Here is a 7,208-nt window from a genome sequence, read left to right on the forward strand (position 1 = left end):
AGTTATTTACCTTCATCTCTAGGCTCGACCGGCCGCGCGATCTGGCAAATGCGCAGGCGCACCTGGTCTGCTCCAAGAGGGCTAACGCGTTCCCGTCACCCAGGAGACCGCGCGAGCAGTGACCAATCAGCGAACACTAGCTGAAGGGCGGTGCCTCGTGGGGTCTTCCGCCGGGGAGGGCGGGAGGCGTGGACTGGAATCACGTAACGCTGGCAGAGGCAGGCCCCGAAAGATTGCGCGTCAGGAGGCCCGCTGCGCCCTGGCTTCCTCCTTGGGCTCTGATTGGATGAGACCGGGGACTCGCCCGAGGGAGGTGGGCTCTGTGAGCCCTGAAAGGCGCCTGCGTAAATTTCGGCTCCTGGTTCCTAAGATGCCTTTGGTGGCGGTTGGGGGCGCCCAAAATCAAGGAAACGAAAAGGCACTGACTGTTGGATGAAACGAGAACGGAAATTTGCTCTTGGGGCAAATACTCTTACATAGTACGCGCAAAGAGGACTTGGACAGGCCCGTGTGTCATCTGTTTTTTTCCTTTCCAGGCTTATGGGCTAGAAGAAATAGGATGTAAGAAGTAGTTTTGTTTTGTTTAAGGCGTTAATAGGCCAACTAAATTGGGCAAGAAAAATGAGTTCTAAGTGCTTCTCTCTTTAGACTTTGGACCTGGCAGCTTTTCCCCAAATATTATGTCCTGCCATAGATTTGTGCTTTATTATTTAGAGTATGAAAGTACTTCTTTTGCCCACCTGTCTGAAAATGTTAAACAATCCACCCTTTTCTTTTCGACTTTAGGTAGGAATCATAACGCTTAAAGAAAATGATTTCAGGGACAACCTGGGTGGCTCAGTCAGTTAAGCATCTGCCTTCAGCTCAGCTCAAAATCCCAGGATCCTGGGATCGAGTCGCACATCGCACATCGGGCTCCCTGCTCAGCGGGGAGCCTGCTTCTCTTTTTCTGCTGCTCCCCCTGCTTGTGCGCGCTCTCTCTCTGATTAATAATAAAATATTTTTATGATTTCAATGGACTAATGAGGGGTGTTGCCATTCTTAAGGAGGGTACTGTTCCCTTGCTTGGGGATTTTGATTAGTTTAGGTTTCCCTTTAGTTTTAGGTGCAAGACCTGCCTGTTAAAATGAAGATGTTAATAGGTGATTGAATGAAAGAAAAAGATTAGAGAAGTAGAAATTCAGAAATTGGCCATGCAATATTTAAAAGAGTGAATGGTACTTTTTAGGTCTAGGGAATGTAGGGAAGACAAAATTTTGCCTCTGCCCTCTTAGGGTTTTTTGGCTAGACCTAGAATTAAGCCGACCTAAGACGGATTAACAGAAGAAAAGCCTACAAATATGTATGTGTTACCTGAAATGGGAGCCATCCTAAGGAAAAGACCCAAAGAAATGATGACACCTACATGCATGCTTTTATTTTAGGTTGCAACAAGAGAGGAAACTGGGAACGCAATTAAACTATGTGGTGAGGCTAAAGAAACATAATTATTTTAATAAGGTCTGTTTGTATAGACTCTCAAGCTCAGCTTCTGCTTGATGATAAGAATGCTATTTTCCTTCTGGTACAGGGAGGGTATCTTTCACATGGGAGTTTTTCATCTGCTGTTTTCAGGAAGAAAAGATTAGAGTACTCATTTGCATCTGCTATTTTTTAGGTATCTTTAGCTCAAAATAATCCTTATGTCAAAGTGGTTTATTTTGGAGTGGCATATTCTGCCACCCTTCAGGGGAAGTCTACATAACAGAGAAATAAAATTAGGCCAGAAAAATGAAAATCAGGAGAGTGTAGATTCCTGCAAACCAGGGCAAAGCATTTCAAGAGATTCAAAGTAGATATTATTTACTCTTTTAAATATTTTATTTATTTATTTGAGAGAGAGAGAGAGAGAAGGTGTGCACAAGCAGGGGGGAGGGGCACAGGGAGGAGCAGGGAGCCGGATGCGGAACTCGATCCCAGAACCCCAGGATCATGACCTGAGCATGCTTAACTGACTGAGCCACCCAGGTGCCCCCAAAGTAGATACTATTTAATAGACTATTGGGTTTGTCTCAGAAGAGGAAGTTAAGGTAAAATGATAGAATAAGGATAATAATGAATTGAAAGAGGTCAACTTGGGATGCCTGTGTGGCTCAGTCGGTTAAGCGTCTGCCTTCGGGTCAGGTCATGATCTCAGGGTCCTGGGATGGAGTGCCACATCAGGCTCCCTGCTCAGCAGGGAGCCTGCTTTTCCCTCTGCCTGCTGCTTCCCCTGCCTGTGCTCTCTCTCTCTTTCTGTCTCCCTGACAAATAAATAAATGAAATCTTCAAAAACAAAAAACAAAAGAAAGAAAGAGGTCAACTTACTTAGGGATAGTAGGTAATTAGGCTTACTGGGCTTTTTTCTTTTTCTCTTATCTTGTTTTTGTGGGAACTTGTTTTTTAGTTACAAATTCCATGTCCTGTCATAGGTCTAATCAAATTTTCTACTTCTTTTTGAGTCAGTTTTGATTGTTTGTGTCTTTCTAGGAATTTGTTCTTTTCATCTAGGTTATCCAATTTGTGGGCATACTGTTGTTCACAGTATTCCTTTATACTTTTTTATTTCTATAGGGTCAATAGTGATGTTTCCTCTTTTATTCCTGATTTTAGTAATTTGAATGTTTTCTCATTTTTCCTGTCTAGTCTAGCTAACTACGTCAATTTTGTTGACCTTTTAAAAAAATAGGTTTTTGGTTTTGTTGATGTGATAAGCTTAATTGTGTCCCCCACCAAAAAAAAAGATATGTTGAAGTCCTAATCCCTAGTGCTTGTGAATATAGCTTTATCTGGACATAAGGTATTTGCAGATATAATTTAGATGCCATTAGCATGACCCTAATTTAATATGACTTATATGTACTTACAAAAATAGGGAAACTCGAACACAGACACACAGGGAGAATGCCATGTGACAACAGAGGCAGAGATTGATGTACCTACACTCAAAGAATGCCAAGGATTGTTGCCCACATCAGAGCTAGGAAGAGGCAAGTAATAATTCAGGGGGTACATGGTCCTCTTAAACACCTTGAAGCTGGACTTCTAGCTTTCAGAACTGTGAGATAATAAATTTCTGTTGTTTTAGGTCACATGGTTTGAGGTATGTTGTTACAGTAGCCCTAGGAAACTAATACAGATTTTGGTACCAGGAATTGGTGTGCTGCTATAACAAATACCTAAAATGTAGTAATGGCTTATGGCTAGAGGCTGGTAGAATTTTGAGGTACTTGGTAGTAAGCTTAAATTGCTTTGAAGACATTGTTGGTTGAAATATGGACATTAAAGGTGTTTCTGATGAGAGCTCAGACAGGAGAGCTATAGAGGAAGTTTCTGGGTTTTTTAGAGAATACATAGACTGTCATAACATAATGTTGCTGAAAATTTGAATCTTCACAGTACTTCTGATGAGGGCTCAGATGGAAATAAGGGACATGTTATTGGATGCTGGAAGAAAGTTGATCCTTGTTATAAAGTGGTAGAGAATTTGGCTGAATTGTATTGTGTTGGGTGGAAAGCAGAATTTATAAGTGATAAACTTACATATTTAACTAAGGAGATTTTCAGTTAAGGTATTTCAGTAAGGTATTCAGTAAGGCACAGCCTAGTTTCTCCTTGTTGCTTAGTAAAATGTGAGAGGATGGAGATAAGTTGAGAATGAACTGCTAAGCACAAAAGAACCAGCACTTGGTTATTTGGAAAATTCTCAGCCTATCCAGATAGCATGTTCTGGAAATAGGGTCAAGGGTATGGACAGAAAACTATTTACTAAAGAGATTAGGCATGTGCCTTATGAATCCAATCAACCATCTCAGCAAAAACAAAGATTAGTGAACTTCAAGATATGGCAACATGAACATCCCCTTGTGCCCTGCTGTACCCACACCCACACCCCCAAAAAACCCAACTGCTAACCACTGAGAGATGTATAGAGCATCACAGAGTTGTGAAACAACTTCAAGAGCCAAATTTATGTGTAATTGGAGTCCCAGAAAGAGCTGGGGGTGGAGGAATAGGATATTTGAAAAAGTGAAGGTTAAAAAAATTTCCAAATTTGATGAAAATGCTAACTCCAGAGATCCAAAAACTCAATGAACACTAAGCAAAAGAAACATGAAAAAAACTAAAAAGTTATTTAAAACCTATGAGAGAAAATCTTAAGGGGTGCCTGGGTGGCTCAGTCGTTAAGTGTCTGCCTTTGGCTCAGGTCATGATCCCAGGGTCCTGGGATGGAGCCCTGCGTTGGGCTCCCTTCTTGGCGGGGAGTCTGCTTCTCCCTCTGCCCGTCCCCCAGCTTGTGCTCTCTCTGTCTGTCTCTCTCTCAAAAATAAATAGGGTGCCCGGGTGGCTCAGTCATTAAGCGTCTGCCTTCGGCTCAGGTCATGATCCCAGGGTGCGGGGCTCCCTGCTCAGTGGGAAGCCTGTCTGCTTCTCCTTCTCCCTCTTCCTGTGCTTGTGTTCCCTCTCTTGCTGTCTCTCTCTGTCAAATAAATAAATAAAATCTTTAAAAAAAAAAGAAATCTTAAAAGAAGATTAAGAAGATAAATGCATAGAAGAGCAAAGATAAGAAAATGAGTAGACTTCTTGTTGGAAACCATGCAAGCCAGAAGACCGTGGAGCAACATACTAAAGTACTGAAAGAAAAAAGCTGTCTATATAGAATTCTATACTCAGAAAAAGATCTTTCAAAAATGAAAGTGGCCAGCAAACTGAGTCCAGCAATATATATAAAAAAAGAATGTACACCATGGCCAAGTGAAATTTATCCAAGAAATGCAAGCATAGGTCAGTATCTGCAAATCAATTAATACAATATGCAATATTAATATAATAAAGGACAAAAAAATGTATGATCACATTAATAGACAACAGAAAAACACTTGACAAAATCTCCAACACTTAAAATTCATTCATGATAAAAATGCTCAATAAACTAGGAATGAAATGTATTTTCCTCAAACTGAGAAAGGTCATCTACATAAAAACATATAACTAACATTAGAGTTACTGGTAAAGACTGAATGCCTTCTCCCTAAGCTTAGGGGGGGAAAAGGGATATCCACTCTTGCTGCTTCTACTTACCATTATGTTGGAGGTTCTAGCCAGGGGAATTACTGAAGAAAAGGAAATAATCTCTAGATTGGAAAGGAAGAAGTAAAACAATGCAGATATCATCCACTTGTACACAGAAAATTCCAAGGAATCCACTAAAAACCATTATAATAAACTAATAAATGAGTTGAGCAAGTTTGTAGGATATAAAATCAATACACAAAAAGTGAACTGCATTTTTCTATACTAGAAATGAATAATCCAAAAGTGAAAAAATTTAAAAATGTATGTATAATGGCATTAAAATAAAATACATAAATTGAATAAAAGTACAAGATTTGTACACTAAAAACTATAAAATTTGTTTGTTTAAAGAAATTAAAGAAAAAAATAAATGTTAATACATACCACGTTCATGGATCAGAGACTTAATATTCTTAAGATGGCAGTACTCCCCTAATGTATAGATTCAATAAAAATCTCTATTAAAATCCCAATTATCTTTTTTGAGGAGATTGAGAAGGTGATCCTAAAATTCATAAGGAATTTCAAGGGACTCAGAAGATGCAAAATAATCTTGAAAAAGAAGAACAAAGTTAGAAAGCTCACATTTTTTTATTTTAAAACTTACTGCAAAGTTACAGTAAACAAAACAGTGTATTATTAGTATAAGGATAGCTATATAGATCAATGGAATAGAACTGAGAGTCCAGAAATAAAACTATACATCTGTGGGCAATTGATTTTCAAAAAGGTTGTCAAGACAATTCAATGCGGAAAAGAATTAAATTCAACAAATGGTGTTGGGACAACTGGATATCCATGCAAAAAATAAAGTTGGATCCCTACCTCACAGAATATACAAAAATTAACTCAAGTGAATTAAAGAAATAAATGTAATAGTTGAAACTATAATATTCTTAGAAGAAAACATAGGAATTTATTACTTTGGTTTATGTGATTGTTTCTTGGATATGACACCAAAACCACAAATGACAAAAGAAAAAAAATTGTGGACTTCATAGAAATCAAAACTTTTGACACCACCATGAAAGTGAAAAGACAACCCACAGACTGGGAGAAAATATTTGCAGATCATATATTTGATAAGAGACTTGTATTTATAATATGTAAAGAAATCTTACAACTCAATAATAAAAAGACAATTCCATTAAAAATGAGCAAATACTTTGAACAGACATTTCTCTAAAGAAGATATATGAATGGCTAATAAACCCATGCAAAGTTGCTCAACATCATTAGTCATTAGGGAAATGTAAATGAAAACTACAATGAGGTATGACTTTACATGATATTCATTGTCAGTTTAACTTGTATTTCTCTGGGTGCTAATGAATTCAAACACTTTTCTGTTGGTCATTTGGCTCTTCTGCACATTATTTAACAGTATTCACTAATTTTATGCAGTTGTCTTTTTTGGTCAATTTGTAAGAGATCTTTTGCATAATCTTGTGTGGTTAAATAAGTATTTTAAAAACAGCTACTTGGTTCTAGTCTTGGTTTTGAAATTGCCCCCTGCTTATTGACTTCTTGATGATTTTTTAAATTCTAATTTTTTTACACTGAAATCTTTAATATATAGTATTTATTTTTGTAAATGGATCAAATGGGGGTCTTCTTTTATATTAAATGTGGCCCAAACTCTTCTCCAAATATTCACTGAGGGTAGAGCTTGCCATACCACATGTATTTTTATTTTTTAAAAAGATTTTATTTATTTATTTGACAGAGAAAGAGACAGCAGAGAGGGAACCCAAGCAGGGGGAGTGGGAGAGGGAGAAGCAGGCTTCCCGCTGAGCAGAGAGCCCGATGCGGGGCTTGATCCCAGGATCCTGGGATCATGACCTGAGCCAAAGGCAGACGCTTAATGACTGAGGCACCCAGGCGCCCCGACATGTATTTTTATTATACCCAAGAAAGGAGTCTGCAGGCCAGAACACCTTACAGTTACTTAATTTAGTTTCAGAAAAAAAATCATTCCATTTTGATCAAACTGCTGCTATACACTGTTGGCTCACCATTCTGGTGTTGGCAAGAAAGCAGATATTCTGCATTAGTCTCCTTAGTTTGTCTTTTTTGGGGGGGCTTTTTCTTCCCCCTATAATAGCTTGGTAACT

The sequence above is a fragment of the Leptonychotes weddellii genome, chromosome 2, assembly GCF_054177405.1.
Source record: "Leptonychotes weddellii isolate Sample4059 chromosome 2, ASM5417740v2, whole genome shotgun sequence".
Taxonomy (NCBI): domain Eukaryota; kingdom Metazoa; phylum Chordata; class Mammalia; order Carnivora; family Phocidae; genus Leptonychotes; species Leptonychotes weddellii.